We start from the raw sequence: 21,742 nt of genomic DNA, 5'->3' as shown, positions 1-21,742 counted from the left end.
TTATATTTAATAATATTTGTTTTAACACACGATCCACTTTTGTCCAGACACACGTTCCCTCTCCTGCAGCAATCAGAATCATTTTTATCTGCTGTTTACATATTATCACAAATAAACTGAAAGCAATAGACACTGAATAGCCGAAGATGTTTGCATTGCTTCAACTACAGATAAGCAGATAAGATGCAACGACTAAACAACTTTAACTAAAAAAAAAAAACAAACAAAAAAACCTCGCAGCTAACTTTAGTTCCTTAGGAAGAAGCCTGAGCTTGTAACAAGGCTGGAGTCTGTCACTTCAGGGCCGCGCACACAAAGACAAGCTCTGCTACTTAAACCGTGACTTGTTGCAGAGCTTCAGAGCTTCAGGTGCTGCTGTTCTAAGTCACTCTTTATCTGCATCACTGGTGTGGGGGAAACTGGAGAAAGCTTTTATTTGAGGTGTCAGGGTTCAGATCTTTCACTGAAGCAAAAGTGTCGCGGCATTAAAGGAGCTATTTGCAAGTTTTGCTAATGCTACATAGCCAACATCATCGTTGTATTTGAGAAGCTACTTCTTCAGCCACAAGACAGTCTGACCGCGCTGGAGCTAGCTGGTTAGCATGCTAACTTCAGAACTAGCTGGTTAGTATGCTACCTTCATTAGAAGAACAGACGCAGTAGAAAGAGAAGAAAAACAGAATGGTTGTCTTCCTCTGGAGACAGCTCTTGGTGAGCGAAAGAATGAAGTTTGATGCTGAACTTGCAACGTTTCTTCTCGACTGGGAAGTAAACAGCTGTTAATGCTAACGTTGGCTTTGTAGCAATAGCAGAACTAACATATAGCTCCTTTAATATAAAAACACCTCATTACCTACAAGTAAAAAGTGCTGCATCCCGAGTTCTGCTTAATGTATTGTACTGATGTTATATATCACATCATTAGATTATAAATACTGATGCATCAACTCTTCACCAGCAGGTGGAGCTAGTTTCAGCTCCTGGTTCCCAACCTAGGGGTCAGGGCCCTCCAAACAGTCACAAGGTAAATCTGTGGGGTCATGAGGTGAATGAGAGATGAAGAAAGAAGAAACAAAGTTCTGCTGCACACATTTGTTTTCATTTCCCTGTTGGACTTTTCTTTAATCTTTGCTCTATAACGAAACATGGAAACATTTCATCAGGGAAATGTCTGTTTGGTGGAGCTGTTACAACTCACGCACATCTGAAACTACACACTGTTTTCTAGTGAAGGGGCCAAACATATTGTGTTGTATTTCTTAAGCCTATATTGTTTTTTTGTTGTTTTTTTATGTTAAACTCAATCTGAAAAGCAACCAGTGACGACAGCTGTCAGAAAAATGATATGAAGTAAAAAGAACACCATTTCCCTCTGAAATTCAAATATAAAGTAACATAAAATGGAAATACTCAAATTAAAAAACTCAAAAGTGCCTCAAAATAAGTACAGTACTTAAGTAAATATATTCAGTTACTTTCAACCATTGCATCTTGACAGTTTGCATCTTTGCACACTTGCACAGAATATCTCCACTGTAGCTGAGTACACAAGTGTTTCCCTTCTGTTTCCTCCATCTGCAACACATTGTGCATCATATTCTTCACACTTTGATCGAGACACCCACTGTCCAGACTTCAGGGGAGGACTGTACCATTTTGGGAGAAGGGCTCCTTTCTGCCCGTTCTTCCCATAAGTTAATGTTGGTATCTCCATCACTGGAAAAGTGCAAATTATTCACCTTCAAAAAAAAAGTGGAGAAAAAATGTCAGGTATATTTATATTTTTATACCCTAGAATTACAAATTTGTCTCAGGCTTTACTGTCTGTGTGCCACATGACATCTTCAGTTCTTATCACCTTGATTTAAATAAGAAAAAATAATAAAATTAAAATATATAATTCTGATTAACTACTTAAAGGGTTTAGTGTCAAAACTTTTCCCTACCTGGATTCTGACACGTGACTGTGTCTGAACTTTTAAGACAACATACAGTATTTGATGCGGAGAGATTAAATGGTGTTTTTAATCTGTGGAAGGTCACCTTAAGTCAGGGAAAGCCCCACTGAGACGGGCCATTCACACGACAGCACCTGATTCATTATTGCTCAGCTGCTTGAGAGACTTTCACCATAAAGACGGGAGCGGCGGGGGTCTTAAATAACAAACAAAGATAAACAAAAAAATACAATTAAAGAGTCTAAAGTTAATTCGCCCACTTTCTCAGATGACTTGGCATAACACTTAAAAATCAAAGCATAAAGCAGAGCTCATTATCCCTTTATACATACAGCATTTGTTGCAGGTCACTAATTAATCTCCATTACCTCCGAAACAAGCAAAACAGCTGTAATTATGGCCAACAAATATTGATTAATAAACTGTGTACATAAAAATGGACAGAAGCAGACAAGGACTCACTTCAAGGTTTATTTACCTCTGCTTTTTCTTTTTGTTTTTTTTTTGTTTGTTTGTTTGGCCTGTTTATTATGCAAATTGCAACTAATCCTTTTTGCCCTTGATGTGCAGTCGAATCCTGCATGGAAGTGTGTAATGATTGCTGAATTAATCTGGATTAATGTTACCTTGATTGCAAACTGTCTGTATGACACCATCACGACACCAGCACTCGTTGCAGACTCTGTGAGAGACGGGAAGTCAGCAGCGTCAGCGCCTTTTGGGTTTTTTTAAATATCTGCCTTCTTTGCTTCCGCAGGACGGGCACAGGCTTCAGATATGAGGTTTCCCCTTTCTGAAAAGTTAAAGATGAGAAGAAGGAGCTCAAACATCTTAGTGTCTGTGCGTCCGGAGAGGATCATCCCGGTTTATTACAACTTGGGTCTTATTTCTCTCAGTTATGATGACATTGTAATGGCGCTCGGTTCTTCTCCTCAGTATCGTCTTTCAGTTAAATTGGGGGTTTTAAAGGCCAGAGGAAGACTTTACACAAATTGCACATAAAATCTTTGATTTTAAATACATGCAGGGGTAAAGCAGGGTAAGAAGCCTCCCTCCATTAATTCCCCTGCTGACCACTACATTGAGCCAGTTTTCACTTCTGCTGTTTTCTTGGATGGTAGTGGCCTTGCTAATCTTTGAATAACTCCAAAATGAATTTACTGGTGGGAGAAAATTAAAAAAGAAATGGATTTGAGATAAGTTGATGTAATATAGATAGAACATACATATAAAAACTTTTTTTTACTGTTAATATGAGAATCACCTGGAGAGTGGTCTACTAGTTCGAAAAAAAACAAAAAAACTTTGTAATATATGAAAGTGTAAGAGTTGGATTTTTGGCAGAAGACACCTCCAATGCACGTCAATGATTTTGAAATAGCTAACCAATAGTAAGAAATGTATTATTATTGTATTATTATTTAAAAGGCTTAATAGTTTACAAAAATGACATTATAGTAGCTGCATTAGCTTGCTGTACCACTGGCGTGCTAGCTTTAATTCTTCACAGGTGTAGGCTACGCATCTTTAGTGACATTACGTTATTTTAAATATGCACTTGCTTTTTAGTATGTAACTGAACTTTTATGTCAGTGATTCAAACATCAATGATAATTAAACTTAAATAATGTTTTTGAACAAATATTCCTGTTCAGGCCCATCAGTTTGAAATGAATTGGCAATAATCAAACTAATCTAAAAACAATGTGTTATTTAACATTTATGTTGCAGTTAAAGTCAGAGTAATGTCAAAAGTTGAAAGCAAGTTGATCTTATGCATAAATATCTAGTGTGTATAGATCAGAATGACTTGTGAAGCAAGATAGCCCCCCGGGGCTTCTTTTCCCAGTAGAGGGCATCTTCCCTTTGTTGTGGGGAAACATGGCCCTTAACAAGATTTTGTTTTATAATAAACTTTAGACTGAAATTACCTTTAATTACCCCAATTTATCCTATTCCTCAACAGAATTATTTCCCAGGCTGTGAGGACAAACATCACTTAGACCATTATCTAAGGAGATCAAATTTACATTTGGTTTAATAAAAAAAAAATCATCTGGGGTTTTGCCAACTCTGCCAGACATAATGTTGATATTGGACAATTTTGTAAAACCAAATGGGGTTTTTTTTTTTAATGTTCCATCCCAACATCTCTAATTATTGTAATTGTTTCTTTCTACTATACAGCTGTTTGCAAATGTTTGAGCACTTCTGGGCAGATTTACATATTTTCTTTTATATTTTTGAAGTGAGAAGAAGTAAATATAATCCCTGCAGCAAATAGACATTAAAAATGATGTTTCCTCCAACATTAATGCACCATTACTTAAAAAATAAAAGAAAAATATGAAACAGTAATTGTGGCATGTGCAAGAGTTTGGGCACCCAAGTGATTCCGTACTCAGTTGGGACTAAGACACTATTCTTGGTCGGATTAAATCTGTTTATTTTTGCCAGTCTGCAGCACATGGTGTTTGTATTATGAAGTCTTCCTGTAACTTATACTCCTAACTGTGGGATACAAACCTGACCATCAGACTGCTTGTGTGTCAGTATCTGTCGCTCCCTCTTCACTGCTTCCATTGTCACAGACACAGGCTCCACTTCTTCTCTGAAATGTGCAGTATATAAAAATCAAGAACAAGATGAAGCCCAGCAAAAATGTTTGTCCCTGTCATTCTCTTACCACCATGACTATCTCAGCAAAAGCTGCTTGACTATATGAGATAGCCCGCTAAATTGGAAGCTGTCTGTTTCACCTCATTGTTCCAAACCCAAGCATGCTCACTGTCGCCATGTTATCCTCTAATTACAGCCTCCCTGTTATCTTCATATGGAAGTGACAGGAAGCATTAGAGGTATTATGTTCAGCACTGACAGTAATGAAGCCACTATCGTCTTGCCTTGTTGTTTTCCAAATTGATTGGCTAACAGAGAAAAGTGTAAGTGTGCCGTGTGTCAGGAGGTCACTCAGAGGCAGTTAGAGCTGTGAAACTTTTGTCTGTCAGCACGCACCAGCTTCTCTGTCAGCGCAGCCTTTTCAAGCTAATTTGGGTTGGGTTGGTGCTCTGTCATAAATGGCAAAAATGAGCGAGGAGTGGAAGGCGACAAGATAGGCAAACTGTTACTGCAAACTGTGGACTGACACAAACTTAATGGTCCCACTTAGTGTGTTTAGGACCCACCTGTGTACACATCACTGACCATGGACACAACTTCACTTCTGGCCGTCACAGGACCGGTTCAGGCACACGACAGTCATCTATTTCTGGATGTGACACTCCTAGTCTAGGGATATCAATTTATTGTCATCATTATTTTATAGTTTTAGAAGTTTACAAGTTTACATGCTTAACTGTGACCTGCTCCTTTGAATCACAGCTGTGCTTCTTTATTCTTTGTCGCCTGCATTTGATTGACCAGCGAACAGCTCTGTGCAGCAGCAGCAAACTCCCCTAATCAATCAATTACTTAATTTGTGCAGGATAATCCACTCACTACTGACACTGTGTTAAAGAGAGTCTCAGTGTATTAATTCAACTCAACTCAACTTTACTGTTATTATACTTGCATACAATGAAACATAGTCCTGTCATTCAAAGATAAAGTAACTTGCTAAAAAATATATATATATAAAGAGTACAGTAGTGATTTTTTAAAAAGTATATAATAAGTTATATAATAAATACAATTATATTACAAAAAAATTAATTGATATTTAAGGATAGTTTTACAGTATGTTACAACTGCAGGACACAAACAATAGAAAAGCTCATATTTCCATTGAGATTAATTTAGTGTAGATCATATTTATTATGTCTTAAATGGATAGACACCAAAATGCTGTTTGAAAAGTAAGAAAAACACCTACAGTATTATTCTATGATTTGGAAAATAACAAAACAAACTGGAAATACAAAGGTCATGGGACCAAAATCCCACAACACACCCCCACCTGCATCCCCCAGACACCAAAACACACATTTCATTTGCAGTTATTTGGATTTTCAACATTTTATTTATTCAGCTTATTCAGTTCAGTTATATTTTCTTGTATTTCCCAACATGGCAGTGGTGGAGCCGGGAGGGGGGGTGGCCTGGCTACAGTCTGGCCACCCCACATAGAAGCATATTTGAGGTCACTAATTTCTTTCTAATTGAGAACCATTTCTCCACAGCTCTGGATCTGCTTTGAATAATCAATGGCAGATATCAGCTTGTGTATAATGCTATGTTGATGTCACTGTGGCGCTTGGCAGCTGTCAATCATAACTGAGTTTGATACATGGTACAGCAGCTTTGGATGGATGCATCCCTGGTGTTTACCTGTTGTTAAGTTTGAGTTGTTGTTTCTAGGAGGAGGGTGGGGCTAATAATTTATAACATTATTAGCTGCTAATAATGTTATTAATAGAAGATGAGATATAAAATAAATAGAATGGCACTGTTTCTCCTGCACATCCACAAACTATCAGCAGCCTATTTTAGACACACACTTTCTGATTATAAGCAACATCATAATCTAACCTCTGTACAGCACCATACCACACAGAAAACACTGCACTGGATCTTAATTTCTGTGCCACATCAAAGTGAGAGCTGCCCTTTACCCCTCCGAAAACTGTCTGCCTCCACCACTACAACATCGAGGTATAGGTGTTTCCTAAGCCCTCTCGTCACTACTTGGACTAGAGTTGTTGCAGGGAAATACTGAAGTCTTTAAATATTCAATTCTTTTGTCGGACTAAAATAGGACAAATATACTGAATATACTGAGAATGGTTCCAGTGAAAAAAAAAAAAATTACTCTTACTCTTATCAGCCTAAACTTACTGATAATAAATGTAATTGTTTAAATGTATCTTTAAATATTTTACACACTACAATAAATCAAACAATGAGAATGATTAAACAAGGGACTTAATGTTTCTCTGTGCAAATTACATCCTTGGAGATGGAGTCTGAAGAAGGCCCTGAAACAGAATTTAGTCCATCATGGAGGGAAATTATATTTACATAAAATAATGAGAAAGTTTTTTGTTTGTTTGTTTTTTAACTTGAAAATAGTTTCTACACAAGAAATACATAAATTAATTAAAACAATGTAATGTTAAGATTTAAATTCACTACCTCTCTCTAGGGGAAATGCATCTTACAATCTGGATGTAAATGACTGAACAAACTCAATCCACTGATGTAAATTGTGAGATGAATATGAAATTTCCAGAAAAGCCAGTAAGATGACTTTGTTGTTGTCTGTTTCTTTAACAATACAGACAATGTGTATGAACAGTTAAAGGTCCCATATTTGAAACTTTTCCTGTGTTTTATTTGAAGTGTTGATCTCCATTAGAAGATATATTTGTGGTTTTAAGAACCAAAAACCATCTCAGTGTAGTTTTACATCTCCTCTCTCAGGCTTCTCTCTGGAGCTCAAGTAACAACAGGTCAGTGAACCAATCAGAAGAGAGGCTTCGAGTCTCTCTTCTGATTGGCTGACTGTTTTCTGAGCGATCAAATGAAAATATAGCTGATTTCAGATAAACACTCGACACTCAACAAACCAAAACCTGCAAGGTTGGATGGTGGGTCCAGGTGGGTGGGGCTTGAGGTATGGCTGAGAGCAGTGACTGCTTTGTTGTGAGATCACAAAGTTCCAGAAGTCCTGATGGCTGGTTTTAAGGCTCAGTTTCTGAATACAGGCTGTGTGCATTTCTCTGTGGACTGAGGCTTTGATACTTTCACAGTATTAATATAGAACCTAGACCTTCTTTATAATCAAAAAACACTCAAATTTCACTTTATACAATATGGGGCCTTTAAATGAACATGTGCATTTTTGCACTGATGTGTGTTCAGGTCACCACAGGCTCCTAAACCAGTGATCACCCTCCATTTGGACTGGTGGCAGTCAGTTGCCAACCCACCATAAAAAAATCATTCCTGGTGTCAGTGGGAACCTCTAATTTTCAATGATGGTCCAAATGTTTAAAGGCCTCTTCACATGTATGAAGTACACGAACGCACACACAGACATTTGTAATTTGTATTCCTCTCCAGAGAAATCTGTTAAACATTCATCCAGTGTCCTCATCGGCAGGCAGCACTTAACTCCTCTCCCAGTGTTTCCGCCCTCCAGGCTCGAATTACATGTCTTAGACAGTCCCACAGACTGCTGAGATGTGTAAAGAAGTTGGAAATACTTAAGTACACAGTTGTATCTTGTTCCCAAGCACCTCTCAGACTGTGTCAGTAAGCAGCGAACAAGCCATCTACAGCCAGTGGGGCTGCGTGTGTGCACACTGATCTTGGCATCCAGCAGCCCGGGTGGGGGCAGTCTGAAGTCTGCCTGTCAGGCCCTGGAGAAAAACACCACCCAGAGCTTTAATAGCGACCATAAGAAGCAGCCCAGAAGCCCTGTCAAATGGTGGTTTGGTTGTGCAAGCAGGCAATTTGCTTCTTTTTATAGATCAGTAATATGGAATGGCCGTCCCAGAGGAAATCTCAAGTGTTGAAAATTCAACTAGTATTGTTGTGGGGCAGCTCAAAGCCATTTGCACCTGACACCGTTTTGTTGATATAATCACATTCCTGCTGGAGTCTGACTGCGACTCCAGTGGAAGTTTTAAAATGCAAAGCACCGGAGAAAGAGTAATCATTCCACACAAAATTTCCCCTGTGTTTAAACTCATGTGCCTTGGGTTGCAATTATGAAAATTGGTTCATCAGGAGACAAGGAAGTACACCAGAAATCCACATTTCTTTGTGATCCAATTAGGAGATTCAAAGAGAGGAGTATGCAGTTGTATTTATTAAGCACATTTCTGTCTGGCATGTTGCTCTAGTTTTTAATGTAGGTACAGAAGAAGTTTGGTGTTTTGCATCTCAGTTAATGGGTCACAGGATGTGTGATATTGCAACTTCAGAGTGAACATGATATAATAACTAACTAATTTTTGCTGCAATACAGTTTTTTTTTTCTCTAATTAAAGGAAGAACAGCAGCCAGGATGAAAAATGAGACACAAAGAGGACTAATGGAGCCTCAAATGATTCAACGTTCTCACTATTCATAAAAACACAACTGTAGTAATTGACGCATTCACATTAAAGACAACCACATGTGAAGACAATCCTTTTAATTCCGGTTTGATATTTCCATGCAAATGAAAATTAATTAAAGCCACTAATTAATCAGCTTTGCTCACATAAGACACTGCTTTTATAGTCCGATTTCAAAGTATTCCAGGATCACTGCCGCTCTTTCGCTTTAAACTACTACAATGGTCTGATACAAAAATCACTTTCAGTCCGTGAGATGTCAGGATGGTGCAGCTTCCTGGTCTGACGAGTGCTTTATTTCATTTGCCACTGCTCTTTTTAGTATGACTGTTGGATTGTTGAAATCAGTGTTGACAAATGAAGACATCCAGATGTCCGTAGACGGGAAACATCTGTTTAGTTTCACTCATTTAGGCGCAGCGACGGGACCGGCTCATTGTGTTGTTTGTTTATTTAGTGTGTGATTATGACTTCCTTTTAGCTTTTACCCAGCATCCCGCTGTCGAGACGTCTGAAAGCAACTCCCGGCAACCGTCCTCGGTGAAACATGAGCAGTGGCGGAAGTCAGGAGTTGCAAATATGACAGTGATTAATACCTCAGCGACAGGAAGGATGATACTCTTCTATCTAATTAACGATGCCCACAGCGAGTGTATGGTTGTCATGACATAGAGTTTTCATGCATAATATTGTGACATTTACAGTTTGCTGCATTGTATTTAGAGTATGTTGATGGTTAGATATGTGGAGGTCCAAAAGGGGTAATAAATAAATGGATTTATAGAATATTAAAAAACAACAATAACATGAATACATTTAAATTTTTATGAATGTGCTTTTACTTAAATTCTTTGTATTTCATATTGGAAAGGTTATAAGATAGTTTTGATTAATGGCAGTTTCATTTCAGAGTTACGTTTTAGTCACCTAGTGGTGTCTTTTTTTTCTTACCATTTATTCCTATAGTTACTCGTAATGTCTTATTTATTTAGTCAGTATTTTCTGTCTTAGGGTTCCATAACACTGGAAGTGTCAAGGCACAACTGGAAACACAGTTTAGCGATAGGATTGTTCAGCTGCTTGTTCAGCAATAAATCTCTCTTTATGAAGTGAAATAGGATTAAGAAGGCTCACAGGGTTCCTATTGCCCTGCTCAGGTACTCAACACAACAGAATGTGAGGTCTACTGTATATCACCCCAATCCAAATGTAGCAGTAGTGTTGTGTTACTTATGCATCCCCTAAATGAACTTGACCTCAGCGTTAGGGGTGCAGCGTGAAGGAGTCAGTCAGGGTGTCCATGGCATGAAAGAGAATAGGTGGCCCCCATTCAATCTGAAGGATGCGCAGCCGAAAGGTGTTTTATTTCGCTGTTTCTCCAGCTGCCTGTGCTGCAATGCTGACAGTATCCAGTTAAAGCGATATTTGGCCTGAATCTCCCCTGGGCAGTCTGTCCAACGGCTGTCCTGCGCCACGCTGCCTGTCTGCCTCTCACGACCCCTGAGAAATAGATGTCCTCTTTTTTTTTTTTTTTTTTTTTTACAATTGCTCTTTAATCAGCCGCCTGCACAATGGGCTGACTGTTTTAACATGCAGCTGAAGCTGTTGTAGGTATGGGAAAATGTAATTCTGTGTCCAGCTCTGCTATCCCATGTCTGATTCTTGCTGCATTTTGCCACTGAAGCAAAAAGTATATTTTAGTCTTTATCTGTTTTATAACAACATCCAACAGGCAAAGGCCTTTCTGAAATGACTTCATTGTACTGAAACGGGCAAAATTAGCATACCTAACGGCATGCCAATATATTCATGTCCGTGCAAATACCAGGAACACACAGTAAAGTTCATGCCCTGTGTTCTTTTGACTCACAGTCAAACATATTGCTGAGAGGCACACAAAGGTCAGAATATAACCTTGAACTCAAAAATCATCTGGACTGAGCAGCACTTTGCTGCATGCAAGCATCAAATCTTTGCCAAAAATGGAAAAAGTCTCTGTTTCTTTCATTCTTTCTGTTTTTTTCTTTCTGTGTCCAGAAGGAAAGCTGTAGTGTTAACTGACTAAAGAACATCTTAGAGTTGTGGTGAATACAACCTAAATCAAGACTGATATTGGGATTAAAATCCAAGACTGTAAATTTAAGTCGTCTTACCACACCAAGCTTGAACAAAGATTCAGTAGTCATTGTTTTTACTCTGTTACTTAGGAATTACAGTTATATTATTTCTTGCAGACTCATTAGGCACAATCCATTATGTTTACATGGGATAGAAACAGGAAACCAAAATAGGTTTTGTTTATCCTGAAGTACTGGGCAGACAGTAAACTGAAATTTAATAACATAATGTAGTTCTAACAGATTTTGATGGTCTTTCTCTGATCTGGATTGTCTGCAGCCAGAAGCCTAAGTATGGGGCTTCATTTGTAATATTTGGGAGCAGCATATAAACTTCAAAGGTCTCACGGTCTGTTCAGCAAAAGGAGCTGGTTTAGGTGTCATCAAGTGGCCTGTGTGGAAAAGTGTGGAACTTTATTACCCAACCCATTATGTCTAGGAACTGCATTCTTATTCAGTATATCTGCAGTGGGCAGTTTTAGTCCAGTGCCAGTGTAGGGGAAGTGTGTTCTTTATGTAGCAAAATACAAATGGTGGATGTGTGTGTGGCACTATGTCCCATGAAAGACTTGAAATTAAATTGCCGAAAGACGTTTCTTTTTTTTCTTTTTTAAAGTCCCATCATCAGCAAAGAAGGTGAACAGGGAGAGTGATAGGAACCAAGGTAAAACTGACTTTCAGTTGCCCTTATTTCTACAAGATCACTAAATAACAAAACCTGTTTACGTATTAATACAACCTGGTGTTTTACTCATTCTTTAGCACGGACATCAGAGTTTCTAGGTGAAATTGGGATTCTTATGATTGTTTCTTACGCTGGATACTCGCTGATATTGATCGTTTTGTTTCCTGTCTTGTTGGTGGCTTTTAAGCTCTGATGAAAACCAATCAAAAGTAAGTAATGTGCTTGTGCCAACAGTAACACCGCTTCAACTTTGATTTTGATTTGGGGCGGGTCTAAAGGAAATAAAGGGGATTAAAAAACCATTGGCAATGTTGGGGTCATTGAGAAATCTTCCAATACCAACCCTCTGTCTGGTGGGATGGTTGGGTTTTCTTTGTTGATTCACTGCAGACAATCTAATGCCTTTCGTCATGTGATAGTTACAGGAAATCAGCAGTGGTGCAGCTTGACCAAAATAAATAAATAAATAAATCCTCAATACACAGTCTGCATACTTTGTGTTTCTCAATCACATGTTGTGGCCTTCCTTAGAGGGTGGAGTTGCTCAGTTGTCATGGAGATTGTTTGGTAGTTATCATCCAATGCCAAATCACTTATCCTAGTGGGGTTGTTTGGGGCTGGAGCCAATCCCAGATGACATTGGGCGAGGGCTGACATAGAGAGAAAACCAACCAGGCACAGTCACATTCACACCCATGGGCACTTTACAATCACCAGTTAACCTGATAGCTATCAAATTGATGAGTAAGACAGTCCACTAAGAGTGGTGCAGTTTATTCTGAAGTACTGTTATGAGTCAAGCAGTAAAATTAAATTTGCTTATGTACCTGTACCAAATTCTTCCTCCAAAGTGAACAGTGTATAATTGGCACAACAGGCCGCTCAACAGTGAGTCAAAAATCAACTGGTGAGTGCATTAGTATTCTCTTCATTTCATTCTTCACACACTGGGACATGACAGAACAGATGTCAAAGGAAATGTGTACGCAGAGCAAATATTGATTGTTTTCTCTGTGTTTTATTAGGTGAGGGCAGTAATGCCCTGGGAGAAGCCACTGCCCTGATAAATTCTGCAAAATGAGTAGTTTTATTATGTATTATTTGCTTTTGTGGATGTGACTTTATGGTAGAATTGGGATTAATGTTCAAATATATATATATTTTATTATTATTTCTTTCATTATGCACTATTACACTGTTTATATCAAAAAATGCCATTACATTTGGTGAAGGGCTGATAATGACCCCTTTACTTCTTAGTTCAGGACTTTAGTTTTTATAGTTAAGACATGTGACTTGCAAGACAATGACTTTGCCACACCTTTGCCTTCACTGTTATAATCACTTGCAGCCACAGAGGAGCGCCATCAGGAGCAGCAAACCAGGCTAATACTTGGGGCCTCTAAAGGGAAAACGGGCCCCCTGAAGGCTCCGCATTTGGGAACATTTGACAACTATAAACTCCCTTAAACCTCCCACTGCTGTTCTCCCAATGATGTATGTTGAACCTACCATCTACCCATTGCCTGGATGTGAGGCATTAAGGAAACATCTGTAAACTGACTTCGATGGGCTTCTTTGCCTGGGGCTCCTAGAGTCTTGGACTGTCACTGTATAGCCATCAAGTATAATATTTAATTTAAAAAAAAGGGTCTATTCCTTTCCACCACTTCAAACATAAAGTGGCAGATGGTGAGCTAAATATGGCTCTTTGGTAAATGCCCACTTCAGAAAATGACCACTGGGTGAATCATGTATTAACAAAAATTTTGTTATCAGAGCTAGGGCCAGGTACTACAGCCCAAAACTGTGCAACCAGGTTTGTGTTCATTTCTATTTCATTACCCAAACACACATTTTTTAGATATTTTTCAGGACATAAAGTTGTCTTAATATAGGTGATAATATTATTTTATATTTCATATTTATCAAGAGGATCAAAAGGAACCTTCTGCCTACAGCCTCAGATGCAATCTGGACGACAAACCAAGCTCTCTGCATCTTCATTGCTGCTGAAATTTACACTTTATTTCAGTACTTTGTTAAAATGACCAGAATCTGCCAAGCTGCATTTGTGTTGCTTGCACAGTATTAATATCTGGGCTCCTGCAACTTCAAAAAAAATAAAATAAAAATATCATGTTATATTTTTTTCTGTACATGTAAACAATACTGTTGTTAAATCTGAGCCTAATTATTTCATACTAAAGATGTTTTGAGCTTCTCTGTGATTTGGGTCTCTTAAAAGTGTTTAAGTCAAGTACAATATCAGACAGCTGCATTTAGCTTGCTTTATGCACAGCTGAGTATAGCTGTAAATTACACTATATGATTATGCCCAAATCACTTCTAGGTGATAATGGGTACTTTAATGTTGCTTGGAGTAGAAAAGTGCAAGAAATACATTAAGAATGTATGTTTTCTGTGGAATAGTGTAAAATCACTGGACTCGTTGGAGGCATTTATGCACTTAAACTGCATTAATGGACTGAAATCAAGACTGATAGACTCAGAGAAATGTCATGAGTACTCTGTTTTGAAGCTGATATAAAGACACAGCCTGAAAGATGGACTGAGTGCTCCGTGTCTTCCTTGCTTTAGGATTTCATTAGTGTTGCCGTGCTGCCAACCATGGGACCCACAGTAACACCTGCAATCTTTTCTCATACATGTTGCCACTATGTAGGATTTTAACCCTCAAATGTCTCCATCCTCCAACAAGTTAGAGAAAATGTGCAGAATCCTCAGCAGGTTTCAATCAGCTTCCCAGCAGCGAGGCAGCAGCCCTGGGAGAAACCCGCTATCATTATAACATCAATCGCCACTCGCCTCTCTTAAACTCCTTCCTCATCACCTCTCGTTTCAACTGCAGTACATCGGCAGTGACTGAGACAGAGTACGCGAGCAGGTAGTCATCCTTTAACACCGGCTCTAGCCTGTGTGTATATATTAATGAGACGCCACTGGCTAGCTCCAAACTTTTCAGCTCATTTCTGTCATTAAACCACCCCACATGCACTTTTGACTCCAGATTCAGTTCTTTTTGCCCTTAAGGGAAACAAAAGGAGTTATGTAAGATTTACAGGGACAGGCCAATGCCTAGCCCTGGCACCTCTGCTCACTGTTTGACTTTTTATTTTCTGATTGGGATAATCATTGGTCAGAGGAGGTACAGGAAGAAATGGCGAGTGGCCTTGAAGCAGTAGACAGAGAGCATCTCGCTTTCTAAATTCCCTACCTCCTCTTCATTAATTCTGAGCTTCAGTTTCTGTCTGTCAATTTTATGGTTCTCCTGTTTAAACTGGTTTATTTGTCAGCCCATATTTATCATTGCAAACATAATCTTTCAAGACATACTAAAAGGAATAGTTGAGTACTTATTTGCTTTCTTGTGAGATGAGACGATTGAAATCAGTCTCTTGTTTGCGCAGTGAGTACAAAGCTGATGTCAGGATGCAGGAAGCCTAGCTTAACATAAAGAAGGAGAAACAGTTAGCCTGGCTCTGCCCAAAGTTCAAAAAGACACAAACCAACACCTCTAAAGCTCACTCATTAAGATGTTATCATGTGTTTGATTAAGGCTTGATTGATTTGAGCCTCACATGATCAAGCTAAAGTGTATCCAGGAACCTGCTTCTGTGCGACGTCTCCAGCTGTAGCGCAGGTCGCCAGATATGGTGCGAAAGCACATAACTCCCTTTATAATGACTGTAGATTTTTCTGTTTGTGTATTTAACAAACAAGAGTCATTGTGTTGTCAAGCTTTAGAGATGTGGGGTCACTTTGTCACTGTAGACAGAGCCAGGCTAGCTGTTTCCCTGGTCTCTAAGCTACGCTAGGCTAACCACCTAGCTTAACCCACCCAAATCCCACTTTTGTAAAGAAAAGCAAATAAACATTTTCCCTAAAATGTCAGAATTTCCCATTATCATTTGCATCTTGTGCAAAAGATTTAGCACACTAATGTTAGTGTTCCCCATTGCTAACCATGATTAGAAGTTAGTATGCTAAGCATTTTAGTCATTCCTTTCCAGATCAAGATTTTACATATAAAATATATAGTCAGCAAATCACATCAGATGGAAACTGTTTATTAAACTAATAAACAGTAGAAAAAAAAATTGGAAGATTAAATTCCTGCTCACATTTGAATGCATCAACACCCTTAAGGATTGTTGTTTCATTTACTTTTTTTTTTTTATTCTACCACACACATTTTAATGCATATAATTGTTCTTTTTTTTTTTTTTTTTTTTTTTTTACATATATTCATGTTTCCCTTGAAAATTAGATCTGTCTCAGTGGCACTTACCTGATTAAATAAAGGTTTTGTAATGGGAAACTATTGCTGCAAATATTTCTGCACTTATGTTTTCCTCTTATGTTTTACTAATATTATTTGTACATTAAGAGTGCCGGTCACTTTGTGATACAAAGGCTATGCTGTGTGTACCCTAAAGCTTATTTCACAATTGTAGTATGGATTGACCACACTGACCTTTGAGATTTAGAGAACACTCCACTGAAAACAAATCTGAAGTACCAACAGTATATCATTGTGATTAAAATGCAGAGGTTACAGTTGTAGCGTTGTAATTTAGCCCTCGACTCTGTTTATATTGGCATTAATATGCCAATGGCATACTGTGACTCAGAGAGAGGTCACTGTTGCATGCCCACTTCCCAGCGCGGCTGAATTACCATGTGGAAATATGCCACTTGTTAACTTGTGTGACTTTGGGTTTTGAGCCGCTGTCAGAACCACAGACGCCAGACTTTGTCTGTTGTTTTGTGATGTAGACTAAGGGGGCACAAAGAGGAAGGAGAGGAGATATTCACACTGTCTGAAGATACAGTGAAAAGTGTATTTGAGCCGAAGGTTGTCTGCATGGTCTTAAAAAAAAGATGTGAAATGGAAAAACCTTACTAAAGATGATTAAATAACACATTCCTTGTCCTTGAGTGACATAATAACACCTTAAGATATTTCATGAATTGTGAGATTAAATACTGCAGGTCGTGATCATTTTTCTTTAACGGTAAATGGCTTTAATACCGAACCCAGGAAACTTTTCCACCTGTTTCTTCCAAGTCATTTGATAATGATCTAGTCACGTGTTTTCATGCTCGAGGCTAATTGGAATTAACAGCTTTACATGTTTGCTTTATTTGCATACAACTGATAGCGACAGAGCACAGAGTAAAGAAATGAACAGTGCGTGGGTGTTTAAGAAACCTCAATAGTCCTTTGAAGAAAGAAGAAAGAGCCAAGAAAATACTTTTTTTTTTAAAAACAGACAGGTTTAATAAGAAATCAAGCACAAATGAAAGACTAAAGAGAGATTAAACCGACATACAGGTTATTGGGAAAAGCAATAGATGAGGCAGGAGGAGAGAGTAGATTTTTAATACCGAAAATAAAATAAAGTGGGAATAAAGATGAACAAATTAACACGTAAAAATTACCTAATATCAATTTTGAAATCCCAAATGAACCACATCAGAGTAAAAGAAGGAGACAGGACAAACTTTTTGATTAACACTAAATTTGTCAAATAGAAGTGTAAAACCTTTGCAGCCTCGTCTTTAATGTGTTTGATGGAAGGTGGGGATTGAAACCGCACACTTGTGATTATGTGAAATCGGTCGGCATTCTTGCTAAGCCCAAAAAAAAAGATTGTTCATCTTCCGGGGTCTGCAGCTGGGTCACCCACTCCCCCCCTGAAAGAGCTGGCACAACATGTTATTACCTCACTATAGTAAATCCATACGGATTCACACCTTTTAATCCATTACAGCTCACTGTCACCAAACATATCCAGTGTAAAGTAGTGTGAAGCCCATAACCTCCCGCGTTTCATAAATAAACCCTGCCACTATGCCCATAAGCATATCCAAGAGGAAGCAGTAACAGGTTTATTGAAGGCTGTTATTGGATGTTGAGAAGAAACAGACAGTTACTGACATCAGTCTGACAAGGAAAAAAATGTCCTACTGAGACATGAGAAACATGCTTTATGAAATTCATTTCTTGAATTTGAAATCCAGTATTGATGTGTAGCTACTAAATTTAAAAGAGGAGACCAGAACAGAATTACACGAGTATAAACCGGCCCTGCAGACAGCACAGGCAAAAGTTCCTGGCACAATAAAACATGTTCACATTGAACTCTTAAATGGAACATGATACATGTTCCTACCTAGTAAATTTTCATGACTATGGGCCTTTTTGACCATTTCAGTACTATTGTGAAAGCTCATCTTTTTATTTTTGCTGGGCTTCGTCCACATGAAAGCAAACATTTTATACTGCTGAAAAAGAAGCTTTTAGGTATAGCGGGTACATTCGGTGAGTTTTACCTTTACAAATATTTTTAACAGCATCCATGAATCATCTACCTTAAGCCATGAGGCCACTGTGTTGATAAAGCAGGGTTGCCAACATTGTAGAATCTATTAAAGTACCAATAGGCAAAAAAGTTTAACTAAGTTGAGTTGTTGCAAGTGTTGCAAAGGAGGATAAAATGACTGTTGCTGTGCTAACTTTCCGCAGATGTAAAACCCTGCCTGTCTAAATACCTGGTTAAGAAGCTAAATATTAATTCACAATCTCACTTATTCTGTAAGTTTATTAGCACAATCTTTTATAGTTACCTATTTCTGCTGCAGTACATTAACATGTCAATTAATTAGCGAGGCTTGAGCTAACTGATCAGCAGCACAAGCATCAAACTCTACCCCGATATTTCCTTGGTCATCCAAATGTATCATTACTTGTTTTGGAACCTCCCAGGAGGCACTGGACATTAATGTAACATTAGAAAAACGTTGAGTTTTTTTCATGATTACAATGACGTACAAGACAATTGGAAGACATTGGATTTTGGCTATGGAACAACGCAGTTTAAAACCAACAAAATGTCAATGTCAGCTGTGTTTATGTCAGTATTCTACATCAAACTGACTTTGGCATTAGACGTCCTAACATTGAACGTTGGTCACCTGACGTCACAACCTACAATCAACCATATACCAGCCTGCATTTCTTCATGGTGGTAGGAATGCAGGGAAAAACTGCAATGACTGATTTTTTGGTTTGGCCTCTTAGAGGCAGCGGAAACATTGTGAACACAACATTGACCTTTTAAAGTGATAGTTCTGGATGAAAATTGTCATTAATTTGGAGTCATGTCTGCATGCAGTCTAATATTTACTCCCTCTACCACCTCCTGAGGGAAATATATCTGGCTATTTAGCTGCTAATTGCTCTATCATGTCTACTAGCTAGTCGCTAACAGGTGCTGAACAGACACTCAGTGGGTTTTTAGATCTTTTTTGATGAAAACAACTGCTTCCTGCAGCTGAAAGCAACGCTTTGAGAGCAGTGAGAGTGAACCATTAAAGTTGTGAGCTAGCCAGCTAAACAATGCGCTGGAACTCAGTATAAGGCTCTTGAAAGCTTAAATATTATCTTTTATAAAGATACATTATAGCCGTTTCAAGTTTTTCAGCTCTGTGAAATGTTCTGGCTTCCTGTCGTTGATAACTGACAGCTGCCCGGCCTCTTTCAGTCACTGTTGCTACAGCTGAAGCTACAGCTACAGCTCTGTACTCCAGCACATCTCTGCAGTTTCCAATTAAAAAGGGGGAAGATTCAAATTACAGTAACCTTTGAAACAATGACTCCTTGTTATCAGACAGAAGTAAAGTAAAGCAAACTTTTCATCTAAGACACTGACTGTCAGTTTTTTAAATATCAGACAGATTTTATCAGCTGTAGCTAGCTAATTATCTGCAACATTTGGTTGGCAGTAAACTAGTTTTTGAGGCATGCTAACATTTCCAGGTTACGTTACAGAAAGCAGACATCCTTTCCTTACACTTTGGCACTCATGTTTGGATTTTAGTAACACAAAAAAACTCTTTGGAAAGTAAATACAGTTTTTAAACTACGGTTGGACAAATTGCTGTTTTGGGGAAGGGTTCTGTACATTGTCTACTGTTGACCTTGAATAATGCACACACAGACCGCTGCGGCAGCACGGAGGCGTAGTTCTTTTCATTTATACTCCACTTGTAGGTCACCTTCCATACATGCACAGTAGATCATCATCTATGTATTCAGCACATCCTGGTGGAAAAAAAGAAAAAATAATAAATTAACATGGCAACATCCATGCAAGAAGAAGAACTGGTTTATCTGCTGTCCTTTGTCTCCTCTGAAAGATAAATTGGTGAAAGTTGCGGCAGACCTCCTCACACAGCCTCTCTTCGAACTCAGGGTATAACAGTGGTGTACCAGTGTCAGTGGTGGTGGGGGGCTGTAGCTGCATGCCTCTGGGTGGCATGAGCTGGTCCTGGATTGCAATGCAACAAACACCAAACAGCAGCGCTGTAGCTTCCAGAGCCCTTAGTTATTTCATATGGTAAGTTAGAGAGTGTGTTTCTGTCTATACATTACATGACAATAACCTTGGTCTGTGCCGCTGTGAATAGTCATATGCAGTTTCCTCTTATTTCAAGGAAAGACCTGAGGGTAGCAGACAATATGGGATCAAAAGATAGAGGCAATAAAAAAAGTGACAGTATGATTTGTGGCTAAGAGGATAAATATGAGGATGAGGACGGCAGACACAGGATGAGATAGAGATACTGATCATTTCTTGATCCAAAAGATGCTCATGAAAAGGCTGAACCTTGACCAGAGTCAGGACTGACAAGGCAGGCCAGCACACATGAATTTACAATAATTGGAAAAACGCATACTTCATACAATGTTATCAGATAATTAAATCTCAAAACAATTGGGCCTCACATGGTCTTACATGTCAGATTCAACACGTGGAATCGAAATCTGCCACTCTGACACACAAAAGCCTGAGAGAGGGACACAGGCGCTTTATTTCCAGACATATCACAGCATCAGAGGATTACAAAGAACAAGAGCAGCACTTCTTCTTCATTTCGAGGGCTTTGTTTAATAATAGCCTTCATATAGCAAAGTAAGTGTAAAAAATGCACTTCATGGTTAGGAGCCGCTGTAAAGTTATATTTCCCGTTAAATTGAAATCCTGTTCCCCTGACATAATAGATAAGGCATCTGAAATCATAATAAGTCACTTTAACGGCTCATCAACTTTACAGTACCTGCTGGGGTGTGCGCCGCTCAACACTCTCGTGGCTTAAGGGATAATGTTCGACCTGTCAAAAGTGCTGAGACTTGAGTGACATCCCGTGACAGCTATTATAACGCAGCATCCCTCTTAAGCATCTCGCTCCGCCACAGGTTTATGAAGATGAGCGGGGGAAGAAAATGCATCACTTCTGAAAATGCTCCCTCGTCTCCTCTTGGTGGTTTTGCACAATAATTGTTTTTCCACACCCTTGGGCTAGTCATCAGTGTAGCTGCCACATCACCACATGATATTCACGATAATCCCATTAGTCTCTGCAGAGTCTCACAATCCAAAACTTTCCTGCCGAATGAGATGGAGTGGGTACAGTGTTTTTTAAATGTGTTGACTGCCTTTTCAGTTTCTTGTCAGGGCTTGATGATCTTTTTTCATTAACAGCTTTTTTTTTTTTTTTTTTTGTGTTTTGTCCATATCTGATGACTTAAGTTGAGCAAGCTCCCCCCTGCTCTGTGGTGAATATATACTGTATACAGGTCACATCCATCCACTTGGCTTTCAGTGGTCAAACAGAGCAGCTCACTGTGCTTAATACAGTAAAGAGACTGTTTCCCTGCTATACAGTTTATGACAGAGAAAATGTGTTGCCTCCACAAATATGCAGCTAATTGAGGCAGTAGTAGAGGGACTGCTGTGGTTCATTATTACTGTAGCAGGAGTGTCAGCCCTGACCACTGCTGGGTGGAACATTTTCACTATGTAATGTAAGTGTTACGTATAAATTTATTTG

Source organism: Trachinotus anak, unplaced genomic scaffold (assembly GCF_046630095.1).
Source record: "Trachinotus anak isolate AG129_WGS33_773 ecotype Australia unplaced genomic scaffold, CSIRO_AGI_Tana_v1 ptg000005l, whole genome shotgun sequence".
NCBI classification, from domain to species: Eukaryota; Metazoa; Chordata; class Actinopteri; order Carangiformes; family Carangidae; genus Trachinotus; species Trachinotus anak.
This window is presented reverse-complemented; position numbering follows the sequence as displayed.